General features: G+C 39.4%; 1 pseudogene; it reads right to left on the bottom strand.

The window, feature by feature from the left end:
- The window catches only part of LOC140117096 (uncharacterized), a 47,838-nt pseudogene that overhangs the window by 8,654 nt on the left and 21,129 nt on the right, over positions 1 to 18,055 (bottom strand).

The raw sequence follows: 18,055 nt of genomic DNA, 5'->3' as shown, positions 1-18,055 counted from the left end.
TATAATAAAACTAACAATATTTTAAATTGTGTGAGTCATTTATATTTTGCAGCACCTTACGAATCAGGGGCTACATCCACAGATGAAATCAGACATCACAGAATAAGTAGTAGTGAAGATGATGCCTGCAACAATTTACTATTTATGGCGAATTTGAGACGAGAAGAAGTAGGAGAATTGTTGATTGGTTTGGGATTTTATAGTCACATAGGATGTGTTCATCTTCCATCTGCTTGTCCTCTAGGATTATCTCTGCTGATCTGGTGGGATACCCTCTTTTTCTTGGTTCTTTGCTTTCAAAACTTTCAAATAGTGTCATTGCATGTTACTTCAAGGTTTATGGTCATGCCTTTGGGTTTTTTTCTAGAAAAGAAGATAAAAAACAATAAATTAGATCTGTGAAAATCCACACCCAACGCTCTGGTTCTCTTTTACAAAAAAGGATGGAAAGGAACTGAAAAAGGAAGCTGGATTGTTATAGGGTCTTTTCTGCATGTCAGATTTATCATAGTGATTTAGGCTGCTTGTTAAATCTGGAATACGAAATGTTAAGGTTTGCCAAAAATGTTTGATTATTCTTTCACAACTGATTCCAAAGTGGGAGAAGTGAAATGTGGTGAAGGTTTGGAATAGGCAATAAAAATTGTGCAAATCTGCAGTTGTAACATTTTAGCCTGGAAAAGGGGTATATTTTATCATTGTAATCCCAGCCAGAACTTTTTTGGTCTCTGTGACAATTGGATTTTAAAAATGTTGGGTTGTCATAAGAATCAATATTAACAATAAAGCTTCATTACAGACACCTGTGATAACTGTTACAGTTGTTTATTGTAGCCTAGGACTAAAGTACAATAAATTACCCATATCCAGAGGTCCGTTTGTAACTAGGGGTCGCATGTAAGTCGAGTGTTCTTAAGTAGGGAACCGCCTGTACAGCGCTCTGTGTGCAGGGCGTATGATAAAGGCTCCATGCACCCATCATGGCTGAGACATCAGACTAAGATCTCTTGATGTATCCGTCGGGTGGATGCACCGTCAGGAATAAGAGTGCCAGATCTAACCTGGTGTAGTTTTGCGTAAAAAAACCTGTGAACATTCAGCAGCTAATGTTTGCAGGCTTTAGAGAGTGCACAGTAAAGGGGCAGGAACCCCACCACCACACTGGCCTTCTCCGCCAGCAGCCATACCCCCTTCATGCCTTTGGTGACCTTGAGAAACAGAATCTTATGTTTTATACCTTTTTTCCATGGGGGACATCATATTTGATAATTAGAGACAGAGGGAAAAGAACTGCTAAAAAATTCAGAAAACAAGTTATAAAATGGGTAGAAAAAATTGTATTCCTCCGATTTTTTAAAAATCATGTAAATGTTGTGTATCACTTCCTATATAAGGGTATAGAACCTGGCTGTGGCTTATTACTCTACAGTAGTTGCTAGCGAGCACCATTGAAGGCCAGGGGATCCAATGTACAGGGCTGCCATCAGGAATTTTATTGCCCCCATACAGTCAGATTTTGTGGGTTCCCCCGCCTCCCTACTACAGTTACTATAGCTAAAAATAGTGATGAGTTGCTCAAAGTCTGACTTTTCTTTAACATCCCTTATTATACCTGCATGAGGAACCATTCCATAGAATATAAGGTCCTCTAGATGGGACATGAATGGATCACATATAACAGTGGTGGCAAACCTATGGCACAGGTGCCATAAGTGGCACTCAGAGCCCTCTTTCTGGGCACTCAGGCCATCACCAAAGAGGACTCAAGTTATCTACTTGCACTCCCAGACAGCCCAGGACCTGTCACTCTCAATGTTATTATAAAGCAACAGCGCTGCCTTGGACTACAGGAGGGGTGGGAAGGTGTGGACAAATCAGAATTATCATTGTTGCTCCTTCTCCAGGCAAAATATTTTTTCCTGTTCTGGGGAACATTCTATCTACTGTATTGGTGCCCTCAGAACACTGATATGATTCAAAGTTACAACAGAGTAGGGAGCAATAAGTCAGGGAATAAATTGCCATGTTGGCACTTTGTGATAAACAGGTGGCTATGGGTTGTAGTTTGGGCACTTAGTCTCTAAAAGGTTCGCCATCAGTGACATATAACATGTATTATGTCATTAATGTATTCAATTAATGTATTTTTTTTTTGGTAAGACAAAAGACGACAACATTCTGATTGGTGGCTTTAGAAAAACCCATAGGATTATTCTAACCAATATAATACGGGTGATTGTAGTATAAGATAAAGCCATCTTAACTTAGATAATACCAAGTTTAAGGTGGATCCTTCCTGGATTTTGTAGGAAGATAGGGTGCGACTATCTTCTAACTCTTTTCCATCAAAGATTAATCTCTGCTGATCAGGTGAGATGCCCTCTTGATCTTCAATCTGGGTTTTCGTATTTTCAATAGTATCACTGGGCTCAACCTCAAGGGTGATGGTCTTGCCAGTGAGGGTCTTCACAAAGATCTGCATTTTTAGCTAGAAAAGAGATAAATAAGAAAAACTTTGTGAAAAGTCACATGTTATACCTACAAAAAGGAAATGATAAATTACTTTTTGTGCTCAGCTGTTAGAAAGGATATGGCACAGAGCACTTCTGGAATGGTAAAAATATAACAGACATCAGTCCTACAAGTTCTTCATCTTGCTCAATTGCTCAGTTATTTTAATATCAACTTGACAAATTAAGTAAAAACAGTGTAACACAATAGTAATACATTTAGGCTTTGGTAAGTTGCTCTATATGCAAAAAATATGCAAATCAGCCTAAGGCACTCAAGGTTCCTTTAACTCCTATGGAGCCTTGAGCTCCTCAGGAGGATAATTTGCATAATTTTAAAAGCCTTTTTTGTAAAAACCAGAAGCTAAAAGAGCAGTTCCTGCCAGAGGGGACACACACCAGTATGTAAGTGTGTTTGATTTACAATCCTTTATCCTGGTGGTAGATGTTCTTTAACTCACAATGTTAAGACAACTGTGTTGCCACTGCCACCTATTCCAAACTTTGGCATATGAATGGGGTCACCTTATCTAGCATTTGTTAGATAGTAAGATATTGATATATAGGTAGGTAAGTCATAAGCAAAAGCATTCTCCTTCCTGAAGAGAGAGCTATTAGCTGAATTCCCATGAATAATTAATAGTAAGGCTAAATCATGACTGGCCTCCTTCAGAGGAGCCAGTACACCCAATAAAAAGATGTCCTACAGAAGAGGAGAAAGTAATTGTAAGAGTAACCTACCTTCTATTTCTTGAAGGAACGACAGCCAAAGTTTAGTTCTGCTGAAGTCTATGCTGGTGTGAGTTCAGCTGATGGACAAACTGCCTGCTATATATACTGCTGAGTGACATCAGAGAGACACCTAACCGGTTTTCCTGGTCTCAACTATCCAATAGTCATTGCTTGATAAAGAATTCATTGCTGTACGATGAAATGTCTCAGTTGCCAAAAAGGGCATTGTCTCTAATTGAACCTTCCATACATCCATGTGTCATCACAAAAAGCTGCTTTAACCCCTTCACAACCACCCAACGTAAAAATACGCCAGGTGGTCGTAAAGGGCAGTATGGAGAGGGCTTATGAGCTGAGCCCTCTCCACAACCGCCGGGTTTCAGTTTTATGCTGGCACTCACCCGACCCAAGCACCTAACAGGTATACTGCTGGGTGCCACCATCTTTAAATGGTCAGCACGATCCGTGACATGATTGGCGGGCGGTGGTCATCGCAGTGACAGCCTTTTAAAGGCTTCCATAGCTGTCATTATTATTTCTATATTACAGTCAGTCTGAGTTGGTGCACTCTGTCGGGGTAGTGCAGGGAGCACCAGATTCATTAAGAATGGGTGCCCGAAATCATGAATTTGGCACACTGCAGTTTGCACTGTTTTTAGTAAATGTGCCCCAGAATGTATAAAACAAAACACTATAGATCAATGCAAGTTGACCCTTGATGTAAAATAAAGTAAGACGTGCTGAGTTAGCATAGGGGACATATTCAAATGTCCTTAAATGACCACAGTTCAATGCTCCACTGTTCCAGGGCACTACACAGGTAGAGAACAATGATGCACCAGACAGCTGGGTGAGGATCCATGACATCAATCTCCTTTATAAAACTCAGCAGCCAACCAAGTATATGGATTAAATAGGGAAACATAGGGGGTCAGGACATTTGTGCGTTCTAGAGACTTTTTATTGAAAAGTTGTACAAAAGTTGCACAAAAGTCTCAAACTGTTCTACAACTTATTTTAACCACTTAGCGCTCTGCGCCGTAGCTGTACTGCGCAGAGACGATGGCGATTCAGCGCTGCATAGCAGCCGAACCGGCATCGTTAGCCGCGGGATTTCAATGGTAATCTACCGTTGACATCCCCGGCTAACACCCGCGGTCGGAGTGGGCTCCGATCGCGGGCGTTTAACCCATTAAATGCCGCGGTCAACGCGACCGGGGCATTTAACATGCCTTCCGGGGGTCTTTACCCCACGATCGTCCCCCCCCCCCGCGTGCCGTTTTCGGGGGGGGGGGGCTGATCGCTGCGTTGGCACCTCTGGGGTCCAATCAGGACCCCAGAGAAGCCTGAAGGCGGTGCCTTTAAGATGGCGTCTGTGACGTCATCTTAAAGGCAAAGTGTCAGCCTATGCATCTGAGTATTGCAGAGTGTTATAATGAACAAGCAATCAGATGATTGCTTGTTCATATCCCATGGTGGATCAAGTAAAAAATGTAAAAAAAATGTTTTTCAATAAAAAATAACTTTATAAATCACTAAAAATGCCCATAAGCCCCAAAACATATAAAGAGACGTATAACGCTCAAAAAAGTCTAAATCATAACACAAACCCCACATATATAGTATCACCTCGTTCGTAACAATCCATAGAATAAAACTAAATAACTATTGAACCCATATGATGAACGCCGTAAAAAAAAAAAAGTTAAAAACCTGCCCAAAATTATGATTTTTACCTATTATATACCACTAAAAATGCAATAAAAAGTGATCAACAAAACATATGTACTCCAGAATGATACTGTTGCAAAGAACAACATGTCCCGCAAAAAAACAAGCCATCAACCAGCTCTGTATCCAAAAACGTAACAATGTTATGCCACTTGGAAGACGGCGATGCAAAAATGATAGATTTTTCCCCACATTAGGCAAATTTAGTAAAACATAAGAAAAAATATTCATGTCTGGTATCCCCGTAATCGTATCGACCCATAGAATAAATATAACAGGATTATTAGGCTATACGGTGAACACGAAAAAAAAAAAAGTAAAAAATCCAGTACAGAATTGATGCTTCCTAAATTTTCAACAATAGGTGACACCAACCCCAAAATGGTAACACTGGAAAAAGCATCTCATCGCGCAAATAAAATGCCGTCACATGGCCCCAATAAAGGAAAAGCGAAAATTTTATAGCCTTCAAAAGGGGGCAACGAGAAAACTGAAATCCTGGCAGCTGCAGGGTGCTCCTTCCCTTCTGCGCCTTGCTGTGCCCCCATAACACAAATAATGTCCACATGTGGGGGTCGCTGCACTCAGGAGAAATATAGAACAAATTTTATGGTGAGTTTTCTCTTTTTATCTTTTGGAAATGTGTAAATTTAAGGGCTAAATGAACGTATAACCGACAAAATTTGACCATTCTAAATTTCACCGCCATTTTGATTCAATTACTATGAAGATCTCAAGGGGTTAACAATCTTTGTAAATGCTGTTTCTGATAGTTTGAGGGGTGCAGATTTGAAAATGGGTTGGTTATATAGGGGGTTTTTGATGCTAAATATGTAAAATTTAATTTCAAACTGTATTTATCCCCAAAATAGTCAATTCTGAAAATACGGAAAATCGCTATTCGATTTGTAGGCCGCGTGACGTCAAAATAAATTATCCAAACATTTCAAAAATTATGAAAATGTAAAGTAGACAAATGGGAAATGTTATTCGGCAAGTTATTTAGGTGGCAAATCTATCTGCCTGAAAACGCGGTGATTTTGAATTTCGAAAATTTATCTAAAAATTCATAATTTTTTTCCTTTTTTTTTAAATAAACGCAAAACTTATCAGCCAAAATTTACCACTAAAATGAAGTACAACATGTGGGGAAAAAACAATCTCAGAATCATTTTGATAAGTAAAAGTGTTCAAAAGTTATAACCATATAAAGAGACGCAGGTCAGAGTCCAAAAAAAATGGGACTGAGCCTTAAGCTGTAAAATGGCTGCGTCCTTAAGGGGTTAAAGTTTTTCCTACGCATGGTGCCTGGAAATTATTTGTGACTTCTCAACCTCGCTTTGCGACAAAATTGTAACTTTTTTTCATACGCTCACATCTGGATCTTAATGTCGCAAAAATAAGGGGAAAAAAAGAGAACATTCTAACATAAATGACCTCCATGAAGTAGTTGCTCCATAACTGTGACCACAAGTTTTTAAAAAAACCTGGAAAAACAAATACCGTATATACCCGAGTATAAGCCGACCCGAGTATAAGCCGAGACCCCTAATTTCAACACAAAAAACTGGGAAAACCTATTGACTCGAGTATAAGCCGAGGGTGGGAAATGCATTGGTTACAGCCTCCCAGTATATAGTCTGCCAGCCCCTGTAGCATACAGCCTGCCCAGCCCCTGTAGTAGGAAATAAAATAACACTGTACTCATCTTTCCGACATCCCCCATAGGTCCTCTTCTGTCTCAGACTGTCTCAGACAGAAGAGGACCTATGGGTGACGTCAGAAAGGTGAGTTTTGTCTTTATGTTTTTAGTTGACTCGAGTATAAGCCGAGTTAGGGTTTTTGAGCACAAATTTTGTGCTGAAAAACTAGGCTTATACTCGAGCATATAAGTTAACATGTCCTCCTAGCAGAAAATAATAAGCACATTGGTCATCTGTCTCTTAGTGCTCATTGCTAGTTATATAAATCACCTTGTTCCAAGACTTATGCGCATACTTTGTAACATACTTTCATGTGCAAACTGCTTGATGAATGATGAAGTAGTTACTTGGGGCCCTTTTAATGGAGAGATGATGACATTTTTCAATTTTTAAAAAACGTGGTGAAATACCTGGCACTTTGCCCCGATCTTTTATTGTATTGGCTTACCTTACCTAACCTTTCAAAGTTTGTTTATATATGAGGAACAACATTATTTATGGACATTTTATAACTTTTTTGGCAGTTTTTTCCCTCTGCAGACTCAAATTATCAAATATGATGATGTCAATGGTGCATGGAGAAATATAGGACATGTCCTAAATTTTGCAGTGTTACGGCACCAGCCACTCGCTTCTCTACAAAGAGGGGAGGGGTGAGCAGCACTCACCCTTCCACCTCCCTCCTCTCCAGTGTGCGGCTGTATATTTGCCCCGGCTAGGGCTCGGGTGGACATACGTCATGTGAAAGTACCCTTAGTTACGTTGTGTACCATGGCTTCATTTTCAGTTATGTTTACTGCCTTCATATTGGGAGTATGTGATCTTCATGTTTTAAGCTAAAGGAAATCTCCGATTCCATTTTATATAGATTTTGGAAGCTCCCAGCAGCATGACTGCAACCATATATTTATCTAGAGATTTTGGCCTTAGGCAGGAGTGTAAACCACCTAGAAGACAGCACCAGCTAATTAAAGGCTCCTGAACTTTTTAGCCTCTGTAAGTTGTCATGTTGCCTTCAAAGTCCCCAGTAGCTGCTATTTCTTCATTTCTTCTATTCACAACAAGAGGCTGCTGGGTGCATGAGGCAAGATGAATATCTTGCCTTAGGTGGCAGAATGCAGAGCCCTTGAGGGGGGCACAAAGTCCTACTGTAATATGGGTGATTCAGGCGGCTGTTGCTAAATTGTGGCAAAATTAGTAATAAGTGTATGTTACAAACAGGTTCAAAATGCTATGCTCTTTATAACGAAGGTCCATTATTGTTAATGGAATAATCATTTTAATAGTAACAGAATGGCACATAGAATACAATGTATTATTAACCCTTTCAGGACCTGGCCCTTTTTTGTTTTTTCATATTCATTTTTCACTCCCCATGATCAAAAATCCATAACTTTTTTATTTTTCCATGTACAGAGCTGTGTTATGGCTTATTTTCTGCGTAACAAATTGCACTTCATTGAAATGGTATTGAATATTCCATGCCGTGTACTAGGAAGCGGGAAAAAAATTCCGAATGCAGTGAAATTGGTAAAAAAAACGCATTTGTGCCGTCTTCTTGTGGGCTTGGATCTTCCGGATTTCACTGTGCACCCCAAATTACATGTCTACTGTATTCTTTGGGTCGGTGCGATTACGGGGATACCAAATTTATATAGGTTTTATAATGTTTTCATACATTTAAAAAAATTAAAACCTCCTGTACAAAAATTTTGGGGGGGATTTTGCCATCTTCTGGCGCTAATAACTTTTTTATACTTTGGTGTACAGAGCTGTGGGTGGTGTCGTTTTTTGCGGGTTTTGATGACGTTTACAATGTTATCAATTTTAGGACTGTACGACCTTGTGATCACTTTTTATAGAATTGTTTTATTTTTTTAAATGACAAAAAAGTGCCATTTTCGAATTTGGGCACGATTAAACGCAGTGAAAAACCGTTATCATATTTTGATAGATCGGGCATTTTCGGACGCGGCGATACCTAATGTGTTTATGATTTTTACTGTTTATTTATATTTATATCAGTTCTAGGGAAAGGGGGGTGATTTGAGTTTTTAGGGTTTTTTATTATAATTTATTTTTTTTAAACTTTTTTTTATTTTTATTTTTAGTATTTTTCAGACTCCCTAGGGTACTTTAACCCTAGGGTGTCTGCACGATCCTATCATATACTGCCATACTACAGTATGGCAGTATATGGGGATTTTACTCCTCATACATTACAATGTGCTGATAGCACATTGTAATGCATGGGTTAACCCGAAGTAGCCTCGGGTCTTCGTGAGACCCGAGGCTACCATGGCGACGGATCGCCGCTCCCCGATGACGTCACGGGGAGCGGCGATCCTCGAAAAGATGGCGGCGCCCATGCGCCGCAATCCTTTTGAAGCCGCCGGCAGCTTTGTCTGCGGCGATCAGCGGGAAAACACCCTCTCCATGCACCCGCGGCCGACCCGTGACGTGCTATTACGTCACGGGTCGTGAAAGGGTTAAGGCCACATTCACATGATGCATTTGCTTTGTTTTGCAATAAATTGCAAACAACTGTTTTGCAATAACTTGTGTTTCATATCATTAGTCATTATTACTTATAATGAGAGGTAAAACAAATGTTACTTATATAAATAACTTACACCTATGTGTTTTGTTATGCGTTTTACCTGATACTCTTACACTGGGTTTCAAAACTAAATGCAAATGCATCATGTGAATACAACCTTAGTGGGGTTCAACATTAATTAATTAGGGGTACTGTATGTAATCAGTATGGTGGGTGCAGTATATTATATACCAACATTGGGAGAGAAAAAAGAACTTGAGCGCACATCCACACACCATACAATGATCTATTGCTGCTAGGCTATATTTACAAGATGAACTTGAGGTTCTTAGATATATTTTGATCAAATTGTATAAGCCCCACTGACCACTTCACGGTGATCTTGTTCTAGTGGGTCCCTACACTATTGTGTACAGCATCACATGGCATCCAACGCCGCTGCAGCACAGCACCAAGACCCAGTTGTCCCCCAACACTCATTATAGCAAGCATAGCCCCGGGTCCCCACCAGCACCACACCACAGAATCTGGGGATTTAGGCGCTATTTTCCATTACAGGTTCACTACCAGGAATAATTGTTTTTATATTTTAAGAGATTAGAGAGTAGATATTTTGGGATGCAGTGATACCTAACTTGTATAATTTTACTTATTTATTTATTTTTTTATATGTGTTCTAGGGAAAGGGGGGTGATAATTTTTTTTTTCATATTTTTAAAACTTTTAAAACATTTAACTTTTACTATTTCAGCCGCCCTAGGGTACTTGCAACCTAGGGGGTCTGATCATTTATTCAATATGCTGCAATTCAACTGTATTGCAGTATATTGTAGCCCCAAAGCTAGGCTGGGTCTGCCAGGCACCGTTAAGGTGTCACTACGTGTGGCTGCTCTCCAAAAAGGATGATAAGGCGTTGTGCACCCCAATGGGAAATAAGTCCAGATAGTCAGGGTCTGCAGTAAACATTTCTTCTTCAATCTCTTCCCTGGTAGAAGAAGGGTTCTATGCTGAGGCCTAGCATACCCTCTTTTATTTATAAATCAGACACCCCGGTCACAGGCTAGGAGCCCAGGGTCTATGGCAATGTATCTCCACCTTAGTTTCCTTGTCTGGTTTCTCAGGTAGACTGTCAGTCTCTTCCTCCAAGCTCTGTTACCTAACAGCAAGACATGTTCCCTAACTACAAGCCACTAAAGACTAAGACTATTCTAGCACAAAAACAATGACAAGGCATTTCCCATAGCCTATTAAAAACAAATTCGGCAGAACTTTTTCCTTGTGCCCTAATGAGCTTTCCTTAAGGAATATTATCAATCACATACCTGGAATGACAGGATGTTGATCAAAGCTTTCAAATGTAACATGTTAAAAAAATCTATTTTTTAGCCACCAAAAATATACATAATATATAAGGTTCATGTCATTTATGGACCTCGGGGAGAGAGAGTGGTATGATACTGTAGATTATTTGACTAACAAATATCCAACAGATGCTCTTCTAGCTTAATTTTTAAGACAATTTATTGAATGGGAAGTAGGATAAAACAGAGAAAATTTTAACCTCAGCCAGAGATAGGATTAGAAACATTAATAGGTATGATCGCCTAAAAGATCATGAAAATATAAATGGGGGAACTAAACCACATAAGAAGAACAAAAATAGGGATGATCCTTTCTCTTTTGTCACCACCTTTAGTAATCAATTCTATCACATTAAGAATATTGCCAAAAGGTAGAACAGGATAAAAGCCTAGGTGTGGATATTTCATTAGTGGATCTCTTGTATCACAAAGGAATAGATATTTCAGCGATAGCCAATGAGAAACGTGTAGAAAACTCTTGAATACATAGGGGCACATTTACTTACCCGTCCTTTACCCCTGAGGAAGTCACGGATACGTGATGCAACGCGTGGGGTCTCCTTCCCCACAGCCTACCCAATTCTCCCTCCCCCGCCGTATCTGCCTACTCTGTTCCATGCCTACCTGCTGGTAGGAGGTATTGTATATGGTCCCTATCAGGTTTTCCTGATCATACACATATTGCTTTGATGGTTTAAACTTGGGGTTACCTTGTAGGGGGGAATTTTGTGGTCAGCTGTGGGTTACCCCGGGGTCTGGGATTTCCATCCCACACCCTTAAAAAAGGGGGGTGTTTGTGCTCTGTGCAGCACACTTTTAATTGCTTTTATTTGTCTGTGTCTCTTTATATCCATACTGTTGTTCTGATATATTGGATTATGTTTAATAAAGATTGTTACTTCTTTGCCATATATGTGCATCCTTTCTTCTTCTTCGGGTATTAACTTACTTACCCGTCCTGTCGCGATCCCCGAGGTGCGTTGTCCGACAAGGATTCGGAGCTGCCGCGATTCACTAATATCGTCCAATTTCCTGCATGTGTCACTTCCCCGCTGAGGTCCACCGGAGTTCACCATCTTCTTCCCGGTGCATGTGAGTGCTGACCTTGCGACACAATTTGAATTTTAAATTCCACAGTTTGTCCAAATCAGTCGGGTTGTCGGGCCACGTCCCCCGATTTGTGTGGCATGAAAGCCAGCGTGACTGCGCCAAATGATCACGTGTGCCAAAAACCCCTGTGCAATTCAGCACAAATCGGAAAAATGCGGAAATGCGTTCAGCGGACCCTTAATAAATGTGCCCCATAATGATACATTACAGGAGAGGGAAATAACAATATTTATAAATACAAAAATCATGTGGTATACATAGATTTTTCTGTAAAACTATGTAGAAATCTTATAATTTAAGTCGTAACCCTGAACTTTTGGGCTTCTTTGATTTAAATTGCTTATCTTTATTTATAAGAAGGCGCTAGTACTTACCTCTTACAACAACATTTTAATGTGTTTGTATGTTTTTATGATCTCTAGTGACAAGCTACACGTAGAAACAGGAGGCAGTACAGGCTTATCCCGTGACTACTGTGACGACACACGCCCTTGTATGAGCGGGTTGTTGTAAAAGAGTATAGATTTCACTTGTTAGTAAACCATGATTAAGCTTGTAAAGTGAAACGCGTACGTCATATCTACCCGGAATGGTGCCTACAGCTTCTATACACACCGCTGTGTAATATGCTTTTACTTCAATAAAGGATTCAAGTGGCAACTCTCTCGAGTGCTGGAAAAAACGTATTTTCGTGTCTAAGGTCCTTGGGGCTGCTTTCCGTGCATTGAGACATACGATATCTACGGAGAAAAGGTAAACTGGACTTTTTTCTTTTTTTATATAACTTTCTTCTTCCATGAAAGATTTATAATAGATTATGCCTTGAATAAATTCTATATAACCATTTCAGTAAAAATATATACAGTGTGACCACTAAATCAATCAGTATACTTTACATACAAGCCCCTTGAATAACAATAAACACAAAGCCCAACACTAAATTATGTCATGTTATTATAAGGAGCAACTTATTCTGAATTGTAAAGAAGTTTTATTATAGATAATGCCCTCACTTAATTATTTGGTACTTAAATTCTTCTTCTATAACCCTAAATTTACTATATTATGGTATATATTGCTCCCCCATGAATATTATTACATAAATAGAGACCTCCATAATAAAAAATAACACATATTTGGGCAGATATATAAAAAGTGGTGCTATATGGCTCAGTGCAGTTTGCCTCACTCCTGTGCGGGTTGCGCCAGTCAATTCAATATTGGGGCAATCTGCACTGCTATGGATAGTGTGCACACAGTTGCGTTTTTTTTTTGGGGGGGGGGGGGCACTTTCTAAATTGATCATTTACCAGAACTGTCGAACAGACAGAATTGTGGCGCACGTCAGTAATTAATGTGGTGCATAATCAGACTAAGCACTAACTCCTTTAGGTGCACAATCTTCTAAAGTGTCAGTCAAAGAGCAAACACTTCACAAAAGTGGCGCAAACACTTCCTAAATACATGTGCAAGCATTCTTTTTGGTGAAAATATATATATAAAAATAAATATTGACCCAATGGGGCAGATTTACTTACCCGGTCCGTTCGCGATCCAGCGGCGCGTTCTCTGCGGTGGATTTGGGTCCGGTCGGTATTCACTAAGGTAGTTCCTCCGACGTCCACCAGGTGGCGCTACTGCACTGAAGAGCATCGGAACGCTCTCAAATACACCGGCCTATCCTGGATGAAGGTAAGTGCAAGCTCCGCGACACTTTCGGGTTTTTAAATGCGCCGGTTTTTCCGAATCCATCGGGTTTCCGTTCGGCCACGCCCCCCGATTTCCGTCCCGTGCATGCTAGCGCCGATGCGCCAAAATCCGATCGCATGCGCCAAAAACCCGGGGCAATACAGGGAAAATCGGCACAAATCGGAAATATTCGGGTTACACGTCGGGAAAACGCGAATCGTGCCCTTAGTAAATGACCCCCAATATATCTGGGCCCATGACCCAATGATGAATAATAATGTATATTGCCCCCATAATAAATTAAGATGTCATAATCGATAAGGTATCAATTTATTATGGGGGCAATATACATTATTATTCATAATGGGAGAGTCTCCAATTATTATAGGGAGAAAAACTGTTTTATTCATTACGGGTCCCATAATGTGGACATTTTTATTATTGGTCTGCGACTTCCCCTAACTCATTTTCTGACTCATTGTGAGGAATTTATTCATTTTTGGTCCAAGGTCTGTATACTGACACCCAACATTAGCAGTGTTTTGTACTGGGATTTTATATTGTGGTGCAAATGTACTCGGCGTATAGCACCAAAGAAAAATGGGTTCCAGAAATAACACACTCAGGAAGGGGTTTAGAAGTTGATATTCCCTACAATTAACTTCTATACGAATAGACATTTATTGGGTACAAAACTCCACATATACAACAAAAATAAAAAATGTTTTGGTACATCTCCTTAAGTAGTTCATCAGAACATTTCCCATCATCTCTTTTTACCATACAAGTTGTATAAATAAACAAATTTAGTCCAAGGCATTTTCAAAGTGAAAAGACTTCACGAGCTGAACCAGTGCATGCAGGGACCTTCTTCAGGTAGGACTGAATTTTTGATATATATGTGGAGTTTTGTACATAATAATTGTAGTGAATTGTATGGTGTGCACTACTCATTTTTAACGCAGCTGTGGGGAAGATTACGGGAGTCTTTAGTTAAGTGCTGCCGTTAAGTCCTTGGCATATACTGTATAGAGGTTTCACCACACATTTTTTTCTGAAGTTGGTAGACTTGCTTTATGTTGGTCTAAATGTGCACCAAAAATATGTTACAGGAAAAGTGCTGGAAACAAAAGCTGCGCCCAAATTGGTGTGATCCTTGGAAAACGCAGGGTTTTCTCAGCAGGGGCCGACAAGACAAGAAAAATGGAAAAATATGATGTTTTTGAAGATATACATGACATTTTAAATGCTAAGGAACCAGGCCTACGCTTGTTGTTAGTCATCAACCATAGGGAAATCGGGATGAAATTACTTAGAAATTAGTTATACTTAGAAATTATTTATTGAAGGGATTGTGATAAAGATAAACTTTTTTTACAATGCACTGTACCAATATAATATACAGGCGGTCCCCTACTTAAGGATACCAAACTTACAGACGACCCCTAGTTAAAAACGGACCTCCCTGCACTGTGTGATCTCCGGTGAAGCTCTCTGGATGTTACTTTAGACTGCAATGATCAGCTGTAAGGTGTCTGTAATGAAGCTTTATTGATAATCCTTGGTCCCATTACAGCTAAAAAATTTGAAACTCCAATTGTCACTGGGGCAAAAAAAAAATTTCTGTCTGGATTTACCATTATAAAATATACACTTACATACAAATTCAACTTCAGTACAAACCTAAAGAACCTATCTTGTATGTAATCCGGGGACTGCCTGTAATTAAAACAAAATGGAGGTGAAATTTAGAATGGTAAAATTTTGTCGGTTATATGTTCATTTAGCCCTAAATGTACACATTTTCAAAAGATAACAAGAGAAAACCCATCAATACAGAGACCCTCACGTGTGGCCGTTACTTGTTTTATGGGTGCACAGGGAGGCGCAGGAGGGAAGGAGCTCCCTGCAGCTGCCAGGATTTTAGTTTTCTCATTGGCCCATTTTATACATGTAAGAAAAGGTTTTTTGCAGGTTTTTTTTATAAAACAGACAATCCTTTATTCAATCTTTATAAAACCAGTACAAAAATGGAGAATACATTGCCTACGCGTTTCGAGCGTTAGTTGCCCTTTGTCATGGCATACACAGTGCAAGTGATTCACAAACATATAAAATAAAGGTCCACCAATGAACCCACACAATTAGTGGTATCCTGCAAGACGGCATGTCATGTAAATGAGTTTAGAATGCAAGTCTCACACAGGTAATCCAGATCAACGATTATGAAACATGATGTGAATATAAAGTGGAGGGAAAAGGACACTATATTTATACAATTTATTCTTCCCTTGGTAGAGGAACATTCTAGTGTCTGGTGAACTGTAATGTTCCTTTATCTGGCCCATTTTGGAACTATAACATTTTTGCTTTTTCGTTACTGGGGCCATGTGACGACATTTTTTTGCGGGATGAGATGATTTTTCCAGTGTTACCATTTTGGGGTTGGTATCTCCTATTTATGAACTTTTTTTGAGGTCAGGAGTAGAAAAGCATCAATTCTGTACTGGATTTTTTACTTTTTTGTTTTTGGTGTTCACAGTATAGCCTAATAATCATCTTATCTTTATTCTACGGGCCGGTACGACTAAGGGGATACCAGACTTGAATATTTTTTCTTATGTTTTACTAAATCTGCCAAATAAAAGCCTAATGTGGGAAAAATCTATCATCTGTGCATCACCGTCTTCCAAGTGGCATAACATTTTTACTTTTTTTGCTACGGAGCTGGTTGATGGCTTGTTTATTTCGGGACATGATGTACTTTGCAACCGTATCATTCTGGAGTACATTTGTGTTTTTGAACCCACTTTTTTAAGTGGGATTAAAAAGGTAGAAATCAATTTTTTTTGCAGTGTTTAAACAGGTTTTTTAACAGCGTCCTTGTGTGTGTTCAATAATTAATTACTTTTATTCTATGGATTGTTACGGATGCGGTGATACCATAAATGTGGGGTTTGTGTTATGATTTAGACTTTTTTTAAGCATTATATGTATTTTTATATGTTATGGGGCTTATGGACATTTTTATTAATTTATGTTTTATTGAATAACATTTTTTTTAACTTTTTTACTAGTTCCACCATGGGACATGAACAAGCAATCATCTGATTGCTTGTTCATGATAATACCCTGAAATACTGATGTGCCTTTAAGATAACGTCACAGACGGCATCTTACAGGCAATGCCTGTGCACCACCCTGGGGTCCTGATCGGACCTCAAGGCTGTCATGGGAATGCTCGGTGCAAGGGGGCGATCGTGGGGCAGAGACCCCTTACAGGCAGTTAAATGCCTCGTTCAGCGCATTTAACGGGTTAAAGACCAGAGATTGGAGCCCACTCTGACTGCCTGTGTTACACTGGGATGTCAGCTGTTAGTTACAACCGGCACCCCATGTATTCCAATGCCGGCTCAGCTCCAAACTCAATTATCTGACGCAGAGCACTAAGGGGTTAACATCCCTTATTACACCTGCATGACAAACCATTCCATGGAATATAAGGTCCACTAGTTGAAACATGAATAAATCATATATACCACCCTGAAATGTATTCACTGAAATGAAGAAGAAATTGCAGTTTAATATTTTTTTAAGTAAGACAATTTTATTCAAAAAGGAAGACAACATTCTGATTGGTGGCATTAGAAAAACCCATAGAATTATTCAAAGCAGTATAATATGGGCGAATTTAGTAAAAGATAAAGCCATCTAAACTTCTAAGGTAATACCAAGGATATGGTGGATCCTTCCTTGATGTTGTAATCTGATAGGGTGCGACCATCTTCCAACTGTTTCCCACCAAAGATCAATCTTTGCTGAGCTGGTGGGGTACCTTCAACACCTTGAACCTTTTCTTTAAAATCGCCAATAGTGTCACTGGACTCAACCTCAAGGGTGATGGTCTTGCCAGTAAGGGTCTTCACAAAGATCTGCATTTTTAGCTGGAAAAGAAATACACGACAATAATTTTGTGAAGTGTCACATGCCATACCTAAATGTATTTAAATAATGAAAATAATGAATAACTTTTTGTACTTTTCTGATAGAATGGATACGACACTGAGCACTATTCTGGAATGGTAGAAATATAACAGACATCAGTCCTACAAGTTCTTCATATTGCTCAATCATCAATCGCTCAGTTACTTTAATAACAACTTGACAAATTAAGCAAAACAGTGTAACACAATAGTCATACATTTAGGTTTTGGTAAGTCGCTGTAAATGTGAAAAGTTCCCTCACAAGAAAAGAGAACTGTGTTGCCCCTGCCACCTATCCCAGACTTTAACATATGAATGGGGTCGCCTTATCTAGCATTTGTTAGATAGAAAGATATTGATTTTACGGGAGGTAAGTCATAAAATGCATTCTCCTCCCAGAAGAGAGAGCTATTTGCAGATTTTTTTCCAGAAATAATTCACAGTAGGGCTAAATCGTGATCTATCTCCTTCAGAGGAGCCAGTACCCCCCAACTGAAAGCTGTCTTACAGCAGAGGAGAAAGTAATTGTAAGAGTAACCTACCTTCTATTTCTTGTAGGAACGACAGGCAAGGTTTAGTTCCACTGAAGTTTACGTTGGTGTATAGCTGATGGGAAACTGACTGCTATATATACTGCTGAGTGACATCAAAGAGACACCTAACTAGTTTTCCTGG

Source organism: Engystomops pustulosus, chromosome 2 (genome assembly GCF_040894005.1).
Source record: "Engystomops pustulosus chromosome 2, aEngPut4.maternal, whole genome shotgun sequence".
Classification (NCBI taxonomy): Eukaryota; Metazoa; Chordata; class Amphibia; order Anura; family Leptodactylidae; genus Engystomops; species Engystomops pustulosus.
Note: the sequence above shows the minus strand (reverse complement) of the source record. Positions and strands in the feature narration are given on the sequence as shown.